The 26,385-nt window shown below is 36.9% G+C and overlaps 1 pseudogene; it reads right to left on the reverse strand.

The window, feature by feature from the left end:
- Positions 1-4,667: 4,667 nt before the first annotated feature.
- On the reverse strand, positions 4,668-4,785 carry LOC145080557 (5S ribosomal RNA; annotated as a pseudogene).
- Positions 4,786-26,385: the final 21,600 nt, after the last annotated feature.

Raw genomic sequence — 26,385 nt, forward strand, 5'->3', positions numbered from 1 at the left:
TGGTGTAAATACTCTCCCTCCTATATAAAGGGAGAGTTGGTCATATCTCAAAAAGCTAGCCACTTTTACTTTTCTTAGAAGATTAATTTTCTCACAATGTAATCTAGAGAGAGAGAGAGAGAGTTGGTGGGTTCTCCCACCCAGGGAAAGTTTCTCTCCCACCATGTTCTTCATGCTTCATCAATATTATTCTCTCTTGTTCTTAGTCTTTTCTTATGAACTCATAATATGTTCTTCGTGTTCATACTTCCAAAAACACGATTAATCTCGAGATATCTTTCTTCTGCATCCACCGTTTGTTATAAAAATAAGTTCCTACAATTGGTATCAGAGTCGTACCTTGAAGATCTCATGATTAGTTCAAGGGAACGACTCCCGTTCGGTGATTATCTTGTGATTTTTCTGTGTTTCTGCAAGAAATTTTTTTGCGTTTCAAACCGGATTTTTTTTATGAGTTCTTTCTTAGTTCTATCTTATGGGTGATTCTATCTTAGTAATAAATAAATTGTTGCTACTGCTGCTCGTTCTTTTTGTTGCTGGAAAAAGATGTTCTTAAAAGTTATTATTTTGTTGCTGTTGAAGAAATGAAGAAAAATGGGAAGAGAATTAATTTTGTGGTCTCTCAAAAGTTGAAGAATTTATGCTCCAGGAGTCTCTTTAATCTTGGAAGAAAAGACACAATATTGGGCTTATTTTCTTTGAAGTGGTGCTCTTTTTTTACCCAGCAGCTTGAAAATCTTCTTGAGGTATGAAGACTTTTATTCCTCATTTATTCTTGCTGTAGATCTTTAATTGAAGAAATATTGGACGTATATTGTGTTTGCAAAAAGCACTTTGTCCTTTTTGATCTTTTGGGTAAAGAGTAATTCACTCTTATTTGCCTTCCCAAGCAAAAACCATGTGACATTGTCCTTTCCCATCACCTTTTATCCCTTAAAAACCCCCTGTACACTCTTCCTTTTTCCTTCCCAAGACCACATGTTGACTTAAAATGCTTTATAAAAAAGTTCCCTTATTAAAATATGAATAAATGGCCTTTGCGCTACCATTTTTCATGAAAAAATAGCATTTTTCGTCACCTGTTCAGCCCTTTCCGGTCCCCCGAACCACAGCCAAAAACTGCCTACCGGAGTCCCCTGAGAAGCCTCTCAGCAGCCCTTCTCAGCCTTTGATCTGAGGTCCTCAATGTCCCTATCTGCAGCCGAGGTCAGCAGCCAAGAGACCACAACCCACTCTTACCTTATCCTGCTGACCAAAGTCACTCAAGACTGCAGCTTCGGATCCCTCTTGGCTCGGAGCGCAGTCTCGGACCGCAGCGACCATCAACAGCTCGGATCCGCAGGCACCCGCCTTCTTCCTTCAGACCGCAATCGTTTGCCTGCTCGCGTTTATCGCAGTCTTCACCTCATCCGCATCCCCTGCACCTTCTTAGATCCGAAGCCACACCTCACCCGCCTCACCCCCTGTCATCCGCACCCACCATCCGCAACCAACCTAGACCCGCGACCAGCTCCCCATCCGAACCCAACCCTTTTCCACCCGCAATCACCTCCCACCCGCAACCCTCCTGACTTCGGATCTCCTCAACTCCGCCCCCTCTCCTCTTTCAGCCTCCCTCCTTCTTCTCCTTCTTCCTTCAGCCCCCCTTCCTCCTCCTCCTCTCCCTCCTTCCTTCTCCTTCATTCTTCCTCCTCCTCCACCTTTTCCTCCCCTCTCCTCCTTTTTCCTTTCCTTTTTTTTAAACTTTTTTTTTAAAAAAACTTCATTATTTTTTTTATTCAGCCATTTTTATTATTATTATTATTATTTTTAACGACAATTATTTTTTTTAGCCAATTATTTTTTTTAACACCAATTTTTTTTTATTTTAGCCATTTTTTTTATTATAACAAATTTTTTATTTAAACCAATTATTTTTTTTAACAATAATTTTTGCCACAACCGAACCTTGGATTGTCACATCGGTTACTTCATGCCGGTTATTATTATTGGAAGAATACTCCTACCGCAGTCGGACTTCATATTATCTTTTTGTGATGCATGCACCGCAACGGCGATTGATCAACAAAGTTGTTTCGCATTCTTCACATTATGAGATTATTATGACTTGGTTGCTTATTTTAAGCAAGTGGACTTTATTTTCTTTGAAGCCACTTCAAGTGTTCCGACACCGCAGTTTGGATATTTGGATATATATTTTTGGCACAACAGATGATTTTCTCAGCACAGCTTCAACAACTATGTCACCCTCCTTCTCATGACCGCAAGAGTGTCTCTTATAATCTTTCTTTATTCTTATCGAGACCCTTCATACATCTAGGGAGATTTTCTCTTAGCTATTGGTATCTGACACTCTCCATCCGATGATTTGTTGATTGTTGATATCCGATCATTGGTTATCAAAAATAGGAGAGAATATCATCCGAATTTGGTTATTATTGTTTGAATTTTGATTTTTGAAGACTTCTGAAGACGATTATTTATTTAGTGATGCGATGTGACACTTATTTTTGGTCTTCACGGATCAAATTTTTGGCATTACTCGATGTTTTCCGATTAGATTATTTATTATTCGGACTCTACCACAGGATGATTTTGTGTTCGCATCTGGTTCAGTTTTTATGGTTTCACGAGTTTGGATTTGTGATATGTTGAAGATGAGGATTATTTTGGCGATGTGACGTGGCACTTATTTTTGATCCTTGGATCAAATTTTTGGCATTGCTGGACCATGTTTTTTTTTGACTCACATTATCTTTATCTGGACTTCATTTTATGGATGCTTCACATTTTTAGCAGGTTATTCTTTGAAGAATTTTGGTGTAATATGATTCGAGAACTCGAGATGTTTTTCAGACTTTTTGAGGCCGAAGTGTTTCTTTTATTGGATCTTCTACTTGCTCATGGTGACCTCCTTATTCGGGTGATTATGATTGGTTTGAAGATTTGGATCTTATCTTTTCTGCTTCATTGGTTGTGCTTTGAAGCCGAATACCTTCATTGTTAGATATTCATGGCCAGTTTCAGACTTCACAGACACTTCAGAGTTTCAGAGACATTTCAGCACTTGATCTCATTTTATTACCACACTTGTTAGTCGGATTACTGTATTATAGTCTTGTATCACTTATTGAATCTCTCATCATTTGTAAGCATTTAGGGAGAGAATGTTGGTACATGCAAATGCTCCACAAATAATGAGTGTTTATTAGGTTGTATTTTCCATTTATTGTATTTTGTGGTGTAAATACTCTCCCTCGTATATAAAGGGAGAGTTGGTCATATCTCAAAAAGCTAGCCACTTTTACTTTTCTTAGAAGATTACTTTTCTCACAATGTAATCTAGAGAGAGAAAGTTGGTGGGTTCTCCCACCCAAGGAGAGTTTCTCTCCCACCATGTTCTTCATGCTTCATCAATATTATTCTCTCTTGTTCTTAGTCTTTTCTTATGAACTCATAATATGTTCTTCGTGTTCATACTTCCAAAAACACGATTAATCTCGAGATATCTTTTTTCCGCATCCACCGTTCGTTATAAAAATGGGTTCCTACAGGAATGATAATCATAATCAAAACAACAAGCCAAATGATTTTAGGCATGAATCTACTTTCTAATCCTTCAGATCTTTCCTCCTAGCAACAAATTATACGTGTAAAAGATAAATTAAAGCATTATAAGTACCATTTAGTTCTAAATATCCTAAAAACATAGTATATAATAATAATAAAAAATTCATAAATATATGTATAAAATAGACGTTATCAAACTACCCCACACTAGTCTTTTGCTTGCCCCCAAGCAAAACTGATTTAATTATCATATTATCACATCAAAGCCCTAGTCACCAACATCGCACAAGACAATCCATTTTGAGTCCATCCATTACATCAAGACCACAATGCATATATTTGTGTTTAAATTTTCTAAGACCTTCCCCAATCCCAAATATTTATGATCCTCATAAACATTCCCCCACTTATTTTGAACAACATTCATTGTATGCATCCCTCCGAATATATCATCATAAATCTTTCTTAACCTCAACGTAATTTTTGATTAAGCTCTCAAACATACATATAGAAAAATAACCTAGAAAGAAAAATTACAATAAAATAATACTCAATAGCGATTTTTGCTTTCTTCTTCCAACTTTAGATGCTTTGTTACTCAACGGTTTTCTTTTTTTCTTCTTTTTTATTACTATTTTTTATTTTATTTTTTGCAATCACTTTTTTTCACACATTACTAAAAACCTAATAAAAATATATGCTTAAGCAAGAGAACTTAATCCTCAACCCTTATTTGTAACACCCTCTCTGGCACGTATCACAATATTGTCCGCTTTGGGCCACTTGGCATGAGGACTTTCCAGGGGGTCACCCATCTTGGTACTACTCACGCCCGAGCACGCTTAACTGCAGAGTTCTTATGGGATCTGCTGCCCTCACGGCTTTAAAACGCGTTGTGATAGGGAAGGTATCCACACCCCTTTTAAGGAATGCTTAGTTCTCCTTCCCAGCCGATGTGGGATCAGATCTAACCCACTTTCACCCCCCCCCCCCATTATAGGGTTCTATGTCCCCGTCGAACACATCGACCCGTGCCCTAGCTCTGATACCATTTGTAACACCCCCTCTGGCACGTATCACAATATTGTCCGCTTTGGGCCACTCGGCACGAGGACTTCCCAGGGGGTCACCCATCCTGGTACTACTCCCGCCCGAGCACGCTTAACTGCAGAGTTCTTATGGGATCTGCTGCCCTCACGGATTTAAAACGCGTTGTGACAAGGAAGGTATCCACACCCCTTTATAAGGAAATGTTTCGTTCTCCTTCCAAGCTGATGTGGGATCAGATCTAACCCACATTTCCTTATAAAGGGGTGTGGATACCTTCCTTGTCACAACGCGTTTTAAATCTGTGAGGGCAGCAGATCCCATAAGAACTCTGCAGTTAAGCGTGCTCGGGCGGGAGTAGTACCAGAATGGGTGACCCCCTGGGAAGTCCTCGTGCCGAGTGGCCCAAAATAGACAATATTGTGATACGTGCCAGAAGGGGGATGTTACATTATTGGTTAAAGACCTTAGTCTAAAGTGCAATGATTACATAAGTTGTCCTGGATATGTTAAACGTATTATATCCCTCAAACTAAGTAAGATGTTTTTGTCCCATGATTTCACTAGGACAAGGAAGCCACAAATACACTAGAACATATGTTGGCTCAAATAAACATCGAGGTTCGCATTAGATTGTCCCACACAACACTATCAACCTAGGTCTTAACATAACAATACAACAATTTTTTAACTAGATTCAGTTTTAGACTCTTTTTACAAGTCTTTATTATTATTATTTTAATTGTTTTTTCCAATCTAGCAATGGTAATTAATCTTAAAATTTCTTTTTAGCTTTCGACCCCCTACCCCACACTTAATTCATGCGATGTCCCCATTGCATGCATAAACAATTAAAGAACACAAAAATAAAGAGGGAGAAAAAGGAGAGACTCCCTTGAGGTAGTAGTGGCGAGACTGAATGGGGCTGCTAAAAGTTGCTCCAAAAATTTGTTGGAAGACTAGAAACTGGAATGTTGCTTTGAATGTACCGGAAAATAAAACCAAGAATCATTGACTTCTAAAATGTGGTGCAAAAGATTGCAAAATAATGCAATGTACAGTGACCACGACGTAGGAAGGTGTCAACCACGTCGTGGCGTCAAATGAGGAAAAATTTGTATCGCGAACAATAGCATGACCACAACGTGGTAAAGTGCCGACCATGTCGTGGTATTTACGATGGCAATCTCCACTTGTGATGAAAAACTCCCCCACGACATAGAAAAGTGTCAACCATATCATAGCAGCTGGGATGATACTTCTGATTCGCGTTGAAACATAACTCCATGGCATGGGAACAACTCTTCCATACCATAGCAAATCGAGGAAGTCAAAATTACTACTCCTAGAATGATAATCTCTCAAAATATCAATGCACACCCCATAATTACTAAAATTTTTGGCTCTCAATTATCAACTTCAAACTCTCACGACTTTTTCTCTTTTTTTCTCTCATTACAAAACAACAGTCGACCTAGCGGCTGAACTTACTGCCATCTTTCTAAGGGGGAAAATTCTACAAAAATCTAAAAGATTAAAGAGCATCAATATGGAATACAAAATTACATGAACAAAAAATAAATTAACATCCTAATTTAAGCAAACTAAATACTCACCAAAATAAAATAAAACTACTAAGTCTAATAAACCAAAATAAATAACCAGTTCTCCCCCACTTGGGGTTCGAACTACCACGTGCTGACCCATGCAGTCGATCATGGCACCGAAACGGATCAACCAATCTATACCCACAATCACACAGACATCCCCCATGGGGATAAGAATCAAATCGATCGGAAAGGATACCCCGAAGATCTCCAGAACGCAACTCCGATAAACCGAAGAAGCAGAAACCATGTGTTCGTTGGAGATAGAAACTCGCAAAGGAAACTCCAACTCCCCTAAGGGAAAAGCAAACTCCCTACTAAAAGACCAAGAAACAAAGGACCAACTCGTGCCCGAGTCAAACACAACTGAAGCAGGCAAGGAGTTCACTAGAAACGTACCTACCAAAGGTGCAAATATATAAGCATAATACATACATAATCAATAAGATGAGGGATAGAAACATATCAGTCACAAAATCCGGTGTTGCTCTGGCCTCCTCAGCGGTAAGCTGGAAAGCGCGCCCTCGAGCCCTCGTGGGCTCCGCCCTACCCTGACTTTCGTTAGTGATCCTCAAAGTAGTCGGCGCTGGAGCCTACACCGGCCTGGCAGCTAGCAAGGGACACTGGGCCTTCATATGGTCCACCTGATCACAATGGTAACAAAGTCTGACGCCCGAAGTTGGTGTCCGCTACCGACAATCACTCGCAATGTGGCACTGCTTTCCACATTTGTGGCAACCCGAAGAAGTCTGACAAGCTATATCATGCACCTTTTCGCACTTCCCACAAGTGCAACCCCTCTGACTCCTTGACCTGGGGTTAGCGGCCCTAAACCGCTTCGATGTAGGCTGCGACTGCGTCAGGGCCGGTCTCGCCTCCCTTGTCTGAAAATCAATCGCAATCTCACGCGGCTTGGCGGCCTCCTGCATCTCCAAAAATGAACCATAACGCTGAGTAGAAACAAACTGCTTGATCTCTGTCTTGAGCATACTTAAGTAACGAGTCATCTAAGCCTACTCAGATGTAACAAACTTAGGCCAGAACATAGCTCTCTCTGTGAGAAACTTGGTGATCTCCGTCACCGTCTCAGAATGCTATCTCAAATTCAGATACTCCTGGACCAACCTTTCACGCTCTACTAGTGGAACATACCGGGAGCGTAAAATCTCAGAAAAATGCTCCCAAGTCACGACAGGCGTCTGCTCAGCAAAATAGGAACTGGTAGCGAGCCTCCACCAATCCTTCGCTCCGGACCTCAGAAGGTTCAGAGGGCACCTAAACTTCTGGTCAACAGGGCATGAACAACTGAAGAAACATCCCTCCAATCTAGATATCCACCTCAGGGCAATGATCGGGTCTTGTACCCTATCAAAATCCAGGGCTTCGTATTTTCGAAGTCGCAATACTGAAAAACCCGACCTGGTCCAGCACCAGCAGCTGCTATGGTTATGGAGGATACAGCAGTAACAGTCCCAACAATGATTGAGTATCTGTCATCAAAGAACTCCATCATCGCGGTCTTAATAGACCAAAACAAATCCATTATCTGACCCCAGATAATAGTCAAAACCTTGTCATGAAGAATCTCCCTAATCCGGGCATCCAACTTATCTGCCCCAATCTGCCTACCGGCTCTTGATCCCGATCCGGATCCGATCTCAACTCGCACCATTATCACCATACTGAAAATATGCCAGGGAGATATCAGATAACATACATAATATAACAGGGGAACTAACTCCCAACAAGCCCTAGGGGTTGTGACTTCTCTGTTACGTGTACGGGTCATGTGCTTTCAGTAGTACAGACCCATACTACCTTCCACACCTACCCGTAGTTGTCCCATAGGATCACCACAACAACCCTAAAAATAATTCTTAACGTACTCATACTCTCAATCATCACACCCTAAAGGATAACTACACATATCAAAATTGACCGGCTGACCCTACACCACTCATCCATGAAACCTCCACCAACCCTGCAACGCTCGTGTATGCTAGCCATACATAATGCTGGACCCTATAGATATTCGAATATCTGATCCTACCCTAAGCCCTTCATCAAACAAGAATAGGAAATAAGGCCAAACCAAACATTCTCAGGCTACAAGATCTTAGTTATGTATGACCATGATACATATACTATGCAACTATAGTAATGATGTCAATTCCATTAGAGAATGACCCTAGGCTATTATGCATCATATAATTAGGCAATTCTTTCATGCATACATCATGAAGGTCCCTAGCCTATCACTACCATGATGTTCTAACATATCATAATATCAAATAATAGCAATGTATTTTGGGGTCTACTTATTAGATCCGATTGATCATACACATCGCATCCTCCTTGATTATTTTGAATATTGTTTGAAAATCATTTTAAAAAATCTTTTTCCTTAGTTTGAGAATGGATTCACACGAGTGTTCCTCCAATTCACTCAAAACTAGGCTATGATACCAACTTGTAACAATCATAAAAATTCATGAAAATTTAAACTTTTTCGACCAACCAAAAATCATACCTGTTTACATTGTAGTTTTCAAAACGAGTTTAAGCATCAGCATAATCCCAAAATCCTAAAACAAAATATGAGGATGTGCATGATCACACCTTCACCTTCCTGTGATCCTCTAAAGTACCTGGAACATAATCCGAAACTGTAAGCCCAAAGCTTAGTGAGTTCCCCCAAATACCAATGCATAGTCTACAACATAAATATAATAACAACATACTATGGGCCCAATCAACCATCGGGTTGGAATACCCCAGGCCTTCAACCATTAGGTTGGAATGCCAACATACTATGGGTCCAATCATCCTCGGGATGGAATACCATAGGCCCTCAACCATCGGGTTGGAATGTCCTGGCATGTTGGCTTACGCACAAAGAAGTGAAGCCTCAGCCACCAACCAATCATGTGCACATAATACAGATAAACATACTACTAACCAGTCAGCAAATAGACAGACGGATCTTACAGATCACTAAGCATAACAACATCCTAAATACCAGGATATTGATCTAACAAATTACTACAACAATATAGTATACATAGCATGATATTAAATTTAAAGGGTCTACCTTGGTGCCTTCGACCTGTAAGTACAGTGAGAAAAACTCACCTCACAAGTAGTGCAGAACTGATAAGGTCTTACTCCAAATCTCAGCTCCTGACTCAAATGCCTACAACCACCATGTGACAAATTCCATCAAAATCCCGAAATCAAAAGCCAAACTTGGTCAACCATGGTCAAAGCCAGGGTCAGTGGTCAATGGTCAAGGCCATCAGTCCATGTTGACCCAACTCGTCGAGTGTACCAATAAACTCGTCGAGTTCCTACATTGATTAGAAGGTTAGGAAAATCCCAGCCAACACTCTGAGTTGTCTTGCAAACTCGCCGAGTTTTCCCGAGATGAATACATTCAGCTGATCCTATGATTTTAGGGACTCCAAGGCTCATATCTTACATCTAATGCTATCAAAAAGGATAAAGTTTCCAACTTTATCCACTAGGGCTACTCCATGTGCTCAAAAACCCATCCACAAGGCTTGAAGATTCAAGGGCTTAACCAATAAGCACAAAATCCTTGAGATCTGGAACCCAACCTTTCCAGAAGAGATTCTAGCCTCAAAATCAGGCCAAAGGTTGGTGCTACATAGACATGCATGTCCAATTCATGTCTTGAAACCAAAATGGGTCAAAAAGGGAAAATATGACCTAAACTCCATGCATGGCATCAAAACTTGGCTAAAGACCAAATCCAAGTCACTACAAGGTCATCTTGACCTGAAGATTCATAAAGTTACAAAGTTTATAAGATCCATCCATAGCAACATCCAAGAATATGGAGAAAAAGTACAAAATTCAAGATCTAGCTACATAGAGGAATAAAAATCGGATCTTGGATAGTTACAAAGGTCCAGAAGAGTGCCAAACTGAATATGATAGCTTTGCTTGCTAAATCCTTTCTTCCTTCTTCCAACTTCTTCTTTTTCTCCAAAAACACCACACTATCTCACAAAATGAGAGGGGAGGATGATTAGGGTTCACAAGGGCCGATGTAGGGGTTTGGAGGCTGATAAAAGATCAGCCTTAAGGACTTAAGGAGGTTATATAGGGTGAAAAACCCTAAAATTTAGGGTTTCTCATCCAGCCACCAACACGTTGATTTTCCCCTCACTAACTCGCCGTGTTGGTCCATAAAAATACGCGACCCAAGAATCCTTCAACACGTCTTGTTGAGTTTACCAACACGCCGAGTTCAAATGGAAAATATGCTTAAGGAAATAAATCTCATACCTGGGAATCAGGATGTTATGAGAGCTCAATAGGAATTTTTACACGCATCAAAGATAATGATTTCCACTTTCTTATAATTCAACTTTAACAACACTATGGTTTCAACAAATTAATGTAACTTATGGTTTTTAAGTTGAAGGTTTTGATCGGTTAATCTGTTTTCAAATCAAAATTCTCTCTGTAAGTTTTTGGACGTTGCAGATGCACACTTTGATATGGATGATGGTATGGTAGAGAGGGAAGAGGTAATTTTTGGGACGTTGTAGATGCACCCTTTGTTCATTGAGTTGTACCCTAAGAAAACACATAGAGCAGACTGGAAATCAAGTATGTGAGCGTTGTATTTGCGAAGACACGGCCAACGTGTGCATCCAAAATTTCGATGAAAAGTGTAGTCTAGTGTTATATTGAGGAGACGAGTAATGGGAGTAGAATTATTTATGGTGTAGCTTAACATACGATTTATTAGATAACAGGTTGTTAAATAAACTTCATCCTAGAAACAAAGTGGAAGGAATGAGTGAACTAAAAGATCCAGACCAGTTTCAACAATATGATAATGTTTTTGTTCTGCCATTCCATTTAATTGTGACGTATGTGGTCATGACACATGATGAGAAATGTCAGATTGCTGAAAATATTTATGAAGTTTGTGGTACTTACCACCCAATTAGATTGTATAGTGAGAATTTCGGTATTTAAAAGAAGTTCAACTTGATTTTGAAAATTATAAAAAAAACTTGTTCAACATCAACTTTATGTCTAAGAAGATAAATCCATGAAATCCATGTATAACAACTATAATCATCTAGAAAGCTAACATATTATCTAAAACCTCCACTAGACACTTCTGCCAGTCCCTAAACATCGGTGTGAATAAGCTCAAGTGGTGATGAAGTGACATGAACATAGGAATTATAAGGAAGTCGATGACTCTTGGTATATTGACATGCATTACAAATAGACGACACACTATTAAAGGAAGAATCTAATTTATTTGACTTCAAAATAGACTTGAAAACTGTTGAAGTTAAATGACCAAGACGTTGATGTAACTTATTTGATGATACTTTAGTTCTAGACGCAACATAACGAGAAGTGTGGTTGATTGGTACTGGAAAGAGACCTCTTTTACTTTTACAAAATAGAAGAGTTTTCTTCGTGAGAATGTCCTTGACAAAGAAAACATTAGCGTAAATTTCAATGATTACATTGTTAACAGAAGCAAGTCTAGCATCATAAATAAGATGTTTGTTAATTTGAGGGACATGTAAGATATTTTTAAGGAAAAGAGGTCGACTAAGACTGTGAATTTCAGAATGACTAACGTGAGAAATGTGAAAACTTGTTCCATTAGCTACCTGAAACTGATCTTTGCCATGATATCCTTATGGTATTGAAAAGTGATCAAGGTCATTGGTGAAATGATCGGTGGATCCAATATTAATGTACCAATTTGGGTCATTGTTGTAGCTTCCAAAAATGGCGCTATTTCCACTACGATGCTCCTCCACTTGATTTGCATGGTTGAATTGATTTCGATAATTCAACACATTATGATATGGAATACCACATACTTGGAAACATGGACCTCCACCATTATGTCTTCCATGACCACGCCCTTGACCACGGTTACTACCACTATTACGATAGTTAGTTTGATGATTGTTGTTGTTGGAAGAATTATAGTTGTGGTAGAAGATGTGAAATATGTTGGTCCGTTCATTGCCATGGGTTGAGTTTCATGAGCAATAAAATATGAATAGAACTTCGATAACATTACTGATTGTTGATTTCTAATCACAGTGATGATGTTAAAAAGATCTTCGTGGCCTGGACCTAAGTCAGGACGAATATAGCTAATAACTTCCTCGTTAGTCATATGATGACCGATATTGGCCATGGTATTGACAAGACCTATCATCTTATGATAGTATTTAGATGCACTCATATCACCTTTCCTTGTGTTTGAGATCTACGTACGAATTTGAATAGTATTCCCTCTGTGCTGAGTTGAAAACATTATATGAAGTGACGTCCATAGTTGATTTGACATATCTATGCAACTAGTGGGTTGAGATCAGACATCTTTAGTCATGGAGGATAGCAAACCACGAAGAATGGTTTGATCTTGAGTAACCCATGCCTCATAATCAGGATTGGTGTCTTGTTTTGTTGCATCACCTATTCCTACGGTGATATTAGTTTTTGGGGCGACAATGGATCCATCAAGAAACCCAAAAAATTGAACACCCCACAGAATGGGAACGACTTGTTCTTTCCAAAGAAAGAAGTTGATGCGAGTCAATTTACAGGTAATAGTAGTGGCAATTTTTGAGTAATTGAGGAAAGAAGAGCCATGATTGAATTGATCCAGGAGTAGAACTAAAAGAGAAGAAGAAATCATAACCCTAAGAATCTTGGATCTGATACCAAGTTGAAAAATATACAGTTTGCCTTTAAACCCCCTTAGGAATATTATCATATATTTACATACATCAGATACAAAAGATAGATCTAGTAGTTGAGGATCCATATCTATAAAAATCATAAAAAGATAAATACAATTAATAATATCTACTCCAATTTTCAATGTATCAAATATGTCTTTTGTTTACAAGTGGATCATCTTTCATTTTTGTTCTTATGAAAGAACCAACACATTAAGAAAAATGTTATATGAATTTGTTGATCTTAAGTTGGATTCTTTATTTGAGGTAACAAACCAGACTGATGTCATTAAGCAATGATTATTTATGTAGTATCTTAAGTTTAACATTTAATCAAATTCAAATTTATTTTAAGCTTGAGAAGGGTATCATTTTTTTTTTGTGATTATAGGGACAGAAAATCAATTAACCAATATTATCAACATTCAATTCACACAAAGAGTCCAACAATATCACTTTCTCCCATTTCACCTTTTTTTGGCTCTAAAGCACAATTTCAGGGATTAAATCAATTAACTAATATTATCACATCCAGTAAGGTCAATCTTTATTCCCATTAAGCCCAAGACCTTTACTTGACCGAATATATTATCACATCCAGTAAGGTAAATATTTATTCCCATTAAGCCCAAGACCTTTACTTGACCGAATTATAGTCTGCTATCCTGAAAGGGTTAATGTCATGAAAATCCCTAAGTTTTCAATAAATATTCAGTTTTACTCTTTAATGACTTTTAGGTTCACTAAAGCCAGAAAATTACATAAATTTTGGCAATTTTGCCCACTTAGCAGGTTAACCAGTTGGATAACTGGTTTCAGCACAAGTGGCGTGACGAAGCGCCAAGTTGGCACTGATCTGTTCTTGCTTGGCTTAAAAAACCGGCGCAAAGAGAGAAAAGGACGCTAGCGAGATTCGAACACCTGACCTCCAGCTCAAAAATAGCAAACACCTTACCACTAGGCTAGAACATTATTTGTGTATATTCTCCTGATTTATTTAACTATAACCAATAATAATAGTATGATTATTATTATTATTATTATTATTATTATTATTATTATTATTATTATTATTAATATGTTATTAAATGTATAAAAATTATATATATATATATATATATATATATATATAGGGCCGGTCCGAAAGTATTTGATGCCTTGGGAGAAAGTATTAACGATGTCCTATGATTTTATCGTAAAACCTTCGTGAAGTCAATATATTTACATTGTGTACCACGAAAAATTCAAATACATACCATGTAACGATATTAATTAATAGCTGCTAAAGTAAAACATCTAGAATTTTATTTAAAATACTTATGTTAATACAAATAACAATAAAATGTAGCATTTACTAAAATTCTACAAACCACATCTAACACCACAAGTTACAAATACAATTACATTACATAATATATATACAAACATATCATATTCAACAGAACTCATGATAAATACATGCATTTTCTTTTCAAGTCATCTCCACTCTTGCTTGAATTCTCTCTCTTAATGAATTTCCTATTGCAACATAATGATGAAGTTAAATAGCGAAGATTAAAATTCCTCAAACTAATGACACTAAAGATTCGAATGCAATTGTAAAGCCTAAAAACATATTTAATTGAGTTGAAATAAAAACCTCTTAACTTCAAGTCCAAGTCAAATTTGATATCCTCTTTGTTGAATAGAAAATAAAATCAAATTATCCCTAACTCAACTGAAACACACCCTAATGTTAAAAAGGAACATTTTTCTCAAATAAAATAAATAGCCAACTTGCAGGAGCAAGAGTCGTTTCTATGTATAGACTATTGGATTAGTGTCTAAGGCTGTAACTATATTTGGTAAGTACTTGACTCGGTTATGCATGGTCCTTTTGGGTTGCCTTCACCATAGCAACTTGACAGGATGATTTGTTAAGAGAGAAGAGATATTATTAATATATTATGAGAATAGTATATAATAATGTTATTTGATTAATATAAATCATATATTAATTGCGAATTAACTTGTTGACTTAAAGAGATTAATTTAATAAAGGGGCATAAATTGTCAAATGTGTGATAGTTGTATTTCGGGCTATGTATCCTTATGGATATAAGGGTGGACGGATTTTAGGGTTGGGAGACCATAATATCATCCATGCCTAATATCTAGGAGGATCTTGGATTGCTTAGGGCCTAAGTTATTCAATTAGGGTTAAAGGTGAAACCCTAGTAGCTCATAGTATAAATAGATCCCTTAGGTGAGGGAAATCGGCACTCATGCAACGCAAGGAACCCTAGAGCCGATTTCTCACCCTCCTCTCTCTCTCTCTCTCAAGATCATCCTCTTGCTAGTTGGTGTTTGTAAGCCATTAGAGGAGTGACAATTGTGACTCTAAGCTTCAAGAAGAAGAAGTATCGAGCAAGTAATTCAAGGTATTGTTCTAGATCCGATTTCATATGATTAGATTCATTTGTTTTCATTAGATCTAGAATTGTAAGTCTTGGATGCAATGCATGTTCAATTATAGAAACCTAGATCCAAGCAATTAGGGTTTGCATGTGCACATAGGAAAGTTCTTATGGCTCAAACCCATCAGTGGTATCAGAGCTTTGATTGATTTCTATTGAATTGATGCATTGGTTGGTTGCTTGTTGCTTGAAAATTCGATTTTTGTGATTCTACCTGATGAACTCGGCGAGTTCCACTGTGGACTCGGCAAGTAGCTCCAACTCGGCGAGTCCATAGAGGAACTCGGCGAGTTCGAGCGTCAGAAGGAGGTAGTTTTGGTATTTCTTGTTGTTTTACTTGAGGATACTTGCCTTAACTGTTTTGGGTCATTAAAATCCGATTTTAATCATATATATGAGTATATTCTTGACCAAACAAAAGATAATTACCAATTAGTTGAATAATAATTTCCTTATATGATAATAATTGATTATTTGAATTGTATTGGTGAATTGTCTTGCAAGTTATATTGAATAAGATCAAATTGAGATAATCTAATTAGTTGGTTTATATTATTTGCTATTTGATCCTCATGTTTTGAAAAGTTTAAAACTTGTTCTCAAGCTTTGAAATTTAAGTTTTGTGATTAAAAGTTTAATTTGAATAATTTAAATTTCAAACCCTAGAATTTTACAAGTTTAAAATTCAACACTACACTAATATATTATTACAAGCTTAATATATATATATATATATATATATATATATATATATATATATATATGATTAAAAATGCTAGTCTTATCGTTAGTAGGTCTCATTCACGAAGCTGGTTTATAAGGTGGGTATAAGGTTGCTGCCTATAAAATGGCACTTAATGGGTGTACACTCACACCTACTGCTTGCTTGACTTGTGGAGGGTCGTTAGCCGAACGGGTAGGATAGGGCAAACCTCGTTTCATTAATAAGTATAATGAATCTATATAAAGTAACTAAACGTGTTTCATAAAATTCCCAATCTTAGTTACTTTAGGAAAAGTGAATTGATGCAATCCCATGAAATTACACTTTGCACCATTGTTAAGATGTTAGCGGAGCGTGTGTGGTTAACCGGCACACTAATTGGTTCTAAGCAGAAGTGGCAAAGGGTGATTCATTGTTCGGTGGAGTGTGTGTGGTTTACCGGCACATCGAATAGGTGATTGTAACAATGAAGGCACCATGTAGATTTGCATGGTTATTCACACCCGCTTTGTGATCCTCGGCTTCCCAGTCACAAACTAGAGGGGCATATCGAGATTTAAACATGCCATTGAAAGGTTCAATGAATCTCAAAGAAATTTAGGAATTCTCAATACATTTAAAACTTAAGCTTATGTTTTTTTTTCATGGTGAAGAATTAGTGAATCGTCATTCACTTACCTCGAAATTATTTGCATGTTGGATCACGGCATCCCTTTTCTAATGTGTAAATAATGTTGTTGGGTCCTAGCCCTAAATTTTCATTTTGGGTGTTAACTAGGGACTTAATTCTAATCAACTTTGTTCCTTTCTATTTGTAGATGTCTAACGCAAACAACGCTGCTGCTAGCTCATTCACGCTAATGAGCCTTTGTCAAAAAGTGACTTTCGATGGATCGAACTTTGGCGAATGGATAAGATACATTCGCACGATCGCGCATTATGAGGACAAGGAGTATGTTCTCGATGAGAAGCTCGAGAAGATCAATCCAGAAACTGCCACTCCCGAAGAAATGGCTGTCTTTGAGACCCATGAGCGTGATGCAACGAAAGTCCATTGCATCATGATAGCCACAATGAACTCCGAATTCCAAAAGTCCTATGAGGACATGTATCCTTATGAGATGTATCTAGACTTGATGGAGAGATATCACCAAAGCGCGAGGCAAGAGCGCTATGAGATCATAACGAATATGATCACTGCTAAAATGGGAAGTGGAGAGTCTCTAACCGTGCACTTGCAAAAGATGCAAAGGTATGTTGATCGTCTTCGCAAGTTGAATGTCAACTTTGGGAAAGATTTGGCTATCGACATTGTTCTTCACTCCTTGCCCTCATACTACAACCAATTTAGGATGACCTACCACATGAACAAGGAAGAGGTCACCCTAAGCAAACTCCAAGGGATCCTAAGGACTGCTGAGAGCAACCTCAAGGACAAGTCCGTTGCACCAACTCCCAATCCACGCCTTGCTCCTGTTTTGGCTATTGGGCAGGGAAGGGGCAAGAAGAGGAAGGCTTCCTCGAAGAACCACCGCAAGGGAAAGTCCCAAGATGGTTCCTCTTCTAGTGGGACCAAGGTTGATCCTGCTAAGCCCAACCCAAACCCAAAGGAGGCAGAGTGCCATCATTGCCACAAAATAGGGCATTGGAAGAGAAGCTGCCCGAAATATCTGCAAGCCATCAAGGATGGGAAGATCAAGCCATCTTTCACAGGTATTTACACAATTAAATCTAATGATTCAAATCATGTTATTTCTTGGGTTCTTGATACAGGGTGTGGTTACCATATTTGTTCTAATTTGCAGGGACTAGGAAGAAATAGGGATGTGGAGCTTGGAAGAATAAATCTAACCATGGGGAACAGAAGATCATCGTCTGTTACCAAGATTGGGGTGTATTCTTTAGTGCTTAGTAATGGATTGAATTTAGATATAAATAATTGTTGCTACTCGCCAGATATGGCAAGAAACATCATTTCTTTTCATGGTTTATTTAGAAAAGGATTTAGATATTCGTTTAATAATGAGAATGGTTCGATTTATGCTTATCTAAATGGTGCTTTATATTTTGAAGCAATGCCTTGTAATGGAATTTATGAAACTGTTGTGGTTGTAGATAACCTAGGAAATGATGTGTTGTGTGTGGATTCTTCCAATAGTATGGAGAAAGCATCCTTGTGGCATTGTCGTCGTGGACATGTCAACAAGAAGCGCATAACCCAACTCCAAAAGGATGGAGTGTTGGAGTCATTCGACCTTAAGGAAGATGACACGTGCGAATCTTGTATACTTGGAAAGATGACCAAGTCACCCTTCATTGGCACTTGTGAGAGGGGTGAGGGTTTATTGGATCTCATACATACCGATGTGTGTGGGACCTTTAGATCCACCACAAAGGATGGGAACCGCTTCTACGTGACTTTCACCGATGATTATAGTAGATATGGGTATATTTACTTAATCAAGCACAAGTCAGAAATGTTTGAAAAGTTCAAAGAGTTCAAGCATGAAGTGGAGAATCAATTGGGCAGGAAAATCAAGATGCTTCAATCCAATCGAGGAGGAGAGTACCTAAGTCTTGAATTCCACGACTATCTCAAGGAATGCGGAATAGTTTCGCAATTGACGTCACCTAGGACACCGCAGTTGAATGGTGTGGCAGAAAGGCGTAATCAAACCCTGTTAGACATGGTCCGTTCTATGATGAGTCGTGCTTCACTACCTATCTCATTCTGGGGGTATGCCTTAGAGACTGCTGCTCATATCCTTAACCGAGTCCCTACAAAGAAGGTTGCCAAAACACCTCACGATATGTGGACAGGGAAAGCTCCCTCGTTGGCACATATCAAGGTTTGGGGCCGTGAAGTTTTCGTAAGACGAGAAAATCACGACAAGCTTGAACCTCGTAGTGAGCGATGTATTTTCATCGGCTACCCATTGAAATCCTTTGGATCTCTCTTCTATAGACCGAGTGACAATGTTGTCTTTGTTGCGAGGAGAGGGATTTTCCGAGAGCGAGAACTCATAAGCCAAGGATACAGTGGGAGGCAAATCGATCTTGAAGAGATTAAAGAGTCGAGCGCTGAAGGAACCTCTAACGTTGGCGCTCAACCCGAGGAGGAAACTCCGGTTGAACCAATTGACAAATCCTTACCTCTTAGACGTTCCGAAAGAGTTAGAGTTCAACCCCAGTTTTATGGCTTTCATATTACTACCGAAGGGGACACGTATATTAGTGATGGTACACTAATAAATATAGATGAACCTAATAGCTATAAGGAAGCCATGGCAGGCCCAGTGTCTGCAAAATGGAAAGAGGCGATGGACAGCAAGATTCAGTCCATGTATGACAACTAAGTTTGGAATTTGGTTGATAATGTGCCCGGACGTAAGACGGTTGGGTGCAAATGGATCTTCAAGAAGAAGACCGACATGGATGGGAATGTGCACACGTATAAGGCACGATTGGTGGTGAAGGGCTTTACTCAAACTCCCGGAGTTGACTATGATGAGACCTTCTCACCAGTTGCTAAGATAAAATCTATTAGGGTGATGCTAGCAATTGCTGCATTTCATGATTATGAGATATGCCAGATGGATGTCAAGATCGCTTTCCTTAATGGGAAGTTGACTGAGGATGTTTACATGGCTCAGCTAGAGGGTTTTGTCGATCCGAAGCATCCCAATAGAGTGTGCAAGCTTGAGAAGTCCATTTATGGACTTAAGCAAGCATCTCGCAGATGGAATCTTTGCTTCGATGAGAAAGTCAAAGAGTTTGGATTTGTACGAAGTGAAGATGAATCATGTGTATATGTCAAGGCCAGTGGGAGTATATTTAGCTTCCTCGTTTTGTATGCTGATGACATACTGCTCATAGGAAACGACGTCCCGACTTTGCAGGAGGTTAAGTCCTGGCTCGGGAAGTGCTTCGCTATGAAGGACCTCGGAGAGGCTTCCTATATTTTGGGAATAAGGATAGTGAGAGAACGAAGTAAGAGACTAATGGGACTTAGTCAGAATACTTACTTGGATAAAGTACTAAAATGTTTTAGTATGGAAAACTCGAAGAAGGGAGAACTACCGATACAGAGTAATGTCAAATTGAGTAAGACTCAAAGTCCGAGTACAGAAGTCGAGATAGTTGAGATGAGCTGAGTACCATACGCTTCCGCAGTTGGCTCAATCATGTATGTTATGACTTCTACTTGCCCTAATGTGACCTTTGCTTTGAGAATGGTCAGTAGATATCAAGGGAACCCTGGCATAGCTCATTGGATTGCAGTCAAGAATATACTTAAGTACCTTCGGAGGACCAAGGGATGGTTTTTAGTCCTCGGAGGGAGTGATGACTTAAAGGTGAGAGGGTATAGTGACGCAAGCTTCCAGACTGACAAGGACAACTACCGTTCGTAGTCGGGCTGGGTCTTTACCCTTAATGGAGGAGCAGTGACTTTGAAAAGTTCCAAACAAGAAACCGTAGCTGATTCAACGTGCGAATCAGAGTACATTGCAGCAAGCGAATCATCAAAGGAGGCAATGTGGTTGAAGAACTTCATTGGTGATTTTGGAGTTGTGCCTACCATAAAGGAGCCTATGGAAATTTTCTGTGATAATGAAGGAGCGGTTGCCTTGACCAAGGAACCAAGGGATCATGGTAGATCTCGGCATATCGACAGAAAATATCACTTTATTAGAGATCGGGTAGAAGAAGGACACCTCATAGTAAGGAGGGTATCGTCAGAGGATAACCCAGCAGATCCGCTTTCAAAGGGACTGAGCAGGGTTAAGCATTTGCAGCACGCTAGGAGCATTGGGCTGAAAGACGATACTATTTTAGATTAGATAGTTTTGGAAACATGTAATAGATAAATGTAATTGACATTTGATGGTTAAATAAAGGAGTATTATTTATAATTAAAGCAACTGTCTTATGTTAATTGTTTAACTATTGTTTCACTTTGCATGTTTTGACTTCCTGAATAATTGAGTTATTAAGAATAATCGAATTATTCGAATGGTCCACAATCGTTCATATGTTGGAAGTAGGTGTGAATGAAGAAGATTGTCATGAATTGGTGTGTAGATTGTCTAAAATATATTATATATAGCAAAGGTTTGCTGCAACGTTCATGAGTGCTTATGAACAAGTTTTGAGCATTGGAATAAACTCGCACTTGCTGGAATCACTTTATGGAATGTGACGCAAGTGATCGCAAGACGATAATATCATATGGTCTTAAAACCAATATATATGGTTTATTGTTTATTAATTGGTTGTGCATTGACAATGCGAAACCGCATCAGTAAATTGATGTCATAAAATGCATTGTTGTGTATGATTGATTAGTAAATAATAAATGCATATAAGTCGAAGTTTATCTGTTACTTTTATCCTAAGAGGGTAAAAGCAATATCAGGGCCCCTCGATGATTTGATTTGACTAATGTGTCGGGCCCGGTCAGGACTGAATTGATGTGTTCAATTAAGTTTTATGTCAAATGAATCTGAGATCGAGAAACCAACTGCTGGACAATAAGTTCCATGATATTGTCCACACCATATCTAAACAGAGGACTGTATGATCCCTTATCTAAAGGACAGGATATTGATAAGATCAGAGTTTAACAGCGTCTTTGAGAGCTATGATTGCTAATCGGATTGTGTTTGCATATATAGTTACTAGACTTATCCAAGTGGGAGACTGTTGGATTAGTGTCTAAGGCTATAACTATATTTGGTAAGTACTTGACTCGGTTATGCATGGTCCTTTTGGGTTGCCTTCACCATAGCAACTTGACAGGATGATTTGTTAAGAGAGAAGAGATATTATTAATATATTATGAGAATAATATATAATAATGTTATTTGATTAATATAAGTCATATATTAATTGAGAATTAATTTGTTGACTTAAAGAGATTAATTGAATAAAGGGGCATAAACTGTCAAATGTTTGATAGTTGTATTTTGGGCTATGTATCCTTATGGATATAAGGGTGGACGGATTTTAGGGTTGGGAGACCATAACATCATCCAAGCCTAATATCTAGGAGGATCTTGGATTGCTTAGGGCCTAAGTTATTCAATTAGGGTTAAAGGTGAAACCCTAGTAGCTCATAGTATAAATAGATCCCTTGGGTGAGGGAAATCAGCACTCATGCAAGGCAAGGAACCCTAGAGCCGATTTCTCACCCTCCCCCCTCTCTCTCTCTCTCAAGACCATCCTCTTGCTAGTTGGTGTTTGTAAGCCATTAGAGGAGTGACAATTGTGACTCTAAGCTCCAAGAAGAAGAAGTATCAAGCAAGTAATTCAAGGTATTGTTCTAGATCCGATTTCATATGATTAGGTTCAATTGTTTTCATTAGATCTAGAATTGTAAGTCTTGGATGCAATGCATGTTCAATTAGAGAAACCTAGATCCAAGCAATTAGGGTTTGCATGTGCACATAGGAAAGTTCTTATGGCTCAAACCCATCATAGACTACATGGGCAATTTTTAGTGTTTACTCATTTTGAACCACTGTTGTATTTTCAACACCAAAACTTCTCACGAAAACCATTAAATGAATTCATACATTGATGCTCAAGCTCAACCATTAAATATTATAACCTCCCAAATATTAACCTCACAAATGAATGTATAGCTATAAATCATACCTCTTGAAGTGTTAGATTGGTTGAGAATTGTACTTCCTGAATGGCTGAAAATATGAAATCATATTAAACATTATACCTAAAAAAAAGTACTTAGATTGAATATAAGAACTTCATACTTTCGGCAATCGGAACTACAAAAAACACCTAGTGAAGAAAACTTCGAACTCTAACTTAGGAATTAGAGAAATAGATCACTGATTCTAAATCCAAAAATCAGGAATAAGAGAGATTAGATAACTGAGAAATTAGAAAAACGTTTTGTCTTCTTGATTTAAAAAAATCGCATGGACTGATAAGAGAGAGTGAGAAATTGGAAATAAGATTAAAGAGCTTTACCTACTTATCTAGGGGTAATCGGTTCTTTGCTTCTTGGTTTCCCCAATCTATGGAAAGTTATCGACAGAAGCGTAGACAGTCGGCTCTTCATCCTCGTCTTCTACAGGCTACAACTTGACGTTTCGTTGCCCTAGGTGTTGATTCACGAGATTCACGAAAAGTAGCAGCCACCTCTTCAATTTTTCCACGTCCACGCTAAGCCATAAATCAAGGTTGTAAACTGTTTTAGGCCTGAATTATATACATACTACAATTGGGTTAAACTTATGCCCCTAATATGTCTGCTGCCCTGGGCCTTTGCCCCACTTGCCCGGGTATTGGGCCGGCACAGTATATATATATATATATATATATATATATATATATATATATATATATATATATATATATATATATATATTCTTACGTGTAAAAAAATATTTTAAAAGATATAAATACATTTTTAAAAATGTATTTTAATTTAGTATTTATATGTATTTGAAAAGCTATGTATTTCTTTTTCAAATAAAAATGTTATGATAACATTATATATAAATATGTTCTTACGCATAGAAATCTATGATAATGTTATATATAAATGTTCTTACGCATAGAAATCTATGATAATGTTATATTTAAATGTATATAGAAAACGTTATGTATAAATAGATATTATATGTTTAATTTATCATTTTAGTATATGTATTTTTTTCAAATAAAAATGATATACATGTATAAATGTATATAAAAAACGTTATGTATAAATACATATTATATGTTTAATTTATCATTTGAATATGTATTTTTTTTTCAAATAAAAATATTATGCATATAAATTTCAACATTTTTAAAATAAACATGTATAAATTTACTTTGAAAAAAAATACTTATAAATTTATAAATACGCTTCTATAAAAAAAGTATACATTTTTTAATATGTATAAATATATAAATACGCTAATAATAAAAATAATCAAAATCAAAATAATAATAATAATAATAATAATAATAATAATAATAATAATAATAATAATAATAATCGCTATTATACATTATATATAATGTTGGAGCAACTGAAAAAAAAAATTAAGTCTTGGCTTGGTGGTGCAATTATTGGTTTAGGAGCGAGAGGGCACGGGTTCGATCCGCGTTGTCCTCTTTTCTTATATAATTCGTTGAATTTTTAATAAAGGGGAATTTTGATTGTCCACCTCAGCAACGACGTGGCGCGCCATCAATTGTCCACGTGTTTATACAACCGGTTGGTAACCGGGTTACCCCTTAAAAGGGTAAAAATGCACAATTTCACTTAAATTTGCGGTTTTACTGGACCCAAAAATTCTCAAAGGGTAAAACCAAACATTTTTATGAAAATTTAAGAGTTTTTATGACATTAACCCATCCTCAAATTAGAAACATCAACACCAAAGCTTCATCTAATCGACCAAAAACATGTTTAACATCTAGATATAGCAACTTATAAGCATGTAGATGGAAATTTGCATCATACCCAAGGTCAAGAAGGTTGATGAAAGTTGAGATCTTCTGATGCAAAGCTCTAAAACTCAATCTTGCAAGAATCTTTCTTCTAAAATTCACCAAAAATCCCACAAAATGGATGGGAAAGGAGAAGGGAGGGTCTAGATATGATGGAAGCTGAGAAACAATATTTATTGTTTTGAACCTTATATATGTGTTAGAAATCATATAAGTGGGTGTTGGAAATTTTAAAATCGAATTTGGCATAAAACCACAAAACAATGCTTTATAATTGTTTAGTTATGTAAGTCCTTATAGAAGGATTTGTAATGAGGTCAGAGTTGGAAGAAAAATATGTCATGAGCTGTAAGGTTACAAGGCCTTACATAACAGTTCTAAGCCCTTGGATATAAGTTGCAAACCCTTGCAAACCTAACTTCGAATATTTAGTTTGATAATTCAAATTAGGTATTGAAGTGATGGTTTTTGGTTTAATTATGCATCTATATGTGTTCATTTATCCTTCAACACTTAGTGGAACGTGTTGACGATAAGTTTCACTCTTAAAGTAAGTATTTTCCCTTATGAACACTTGTCCCAAATATAATAATATATTATGCCTTTTTTATTTCTTGTTTGTGTGCAATATAAGACATATCATGACTTGAATACTATATGTATAATTTGTAGCATTTTTTCATTCAAATGCTTTGGTGTTATAGTTTCCAAAATGTGCATGCCCTTTAAATTGATTTTAGAACATTTTTAGAATGAGTTTTTAAGTGGGGGTTTCCATTAAATAGTTTCCAATGTTTAAGATAAATATGAATTTTAAATTAAGATCATGTGTATATGTGTTTTGGATGGGTTTAGACTTGCATGGTCTAGAAACTTTTATACAAGACTTGTATATCCTATATGAGAATACAAGAATTTTATAATTACCTTCAGTACTCGTACCATGGACATCCGTTATGTCAGATGGACTTTGATTTTGAGAGTTTTAGTTGCTGGGGGGAGGGGGGGGGGGTTTCTATTTCATATATTGGTTTATTTATAGTATTTGATTTGATTTGATTTTGAAGAGTATTGTTATGATGTTCACAATGTTTTTCGAGTTTTTATGAGGTAAACATTTGTACTTTGTATATATAAATTTCGTGTTCATTTATATATTTTTCATATAATGTATAACCCGGTGATCAACTTAATTGGCTTCCCAAACGTTACCAATTTTATTGATATGTTTTAGGTCAATGACGATTTATTTGCAATGCTGAAGGTTTAGAAGCCTTATGACATTTAGAAGATAATTTATTTGTGTATGAAATATTATTTACTTAAATTTTTGTATATTGTTTATTATGTTACACCATCATATTACTTGAGATTTTAATACTATTTGATATTAAGAATTTTACATTTTAGAATTTTTATCCATGATAAAGTTTGAAAATATTAAAAATTATTTTGAAATTAATAAAATAAAATAACTTATACAAAATGTGTTTGAATATATATATATATATATATATATATATATATATATATATATATATATATATATATATATATATATATAGGTTAATCTCATAAAATTCCTTATATTTTGTGTTTTTTCGGATGAAACCTCAAATTTATTTTTTACCTAAAAATACTTTGCTCTTTTTCATTTTTTCTGACCTGATATTTTTAGTCATTTTTTTCCAAAAAAAAAAAAAACAATTGCAAAATGTGAGTTTTTTTTTGAGAAAAACTAAAAAAGTTGA

Source organism: Lactuca serriola, chromosome 1 (genome assembly GCF_051521515.1).
Source record: "Lactuca serriola cultivar US96UC23 chromosome 1, Lser_US96UC23_V15, whole genome shotgun sequence".
Classification (NCBI taxonomy): Eukaryota; Viridiplantae; Streptophyta; class Magnoliopsida; order Asterales; family Asteraceae; genus Lactuca; species Lactuca serriola.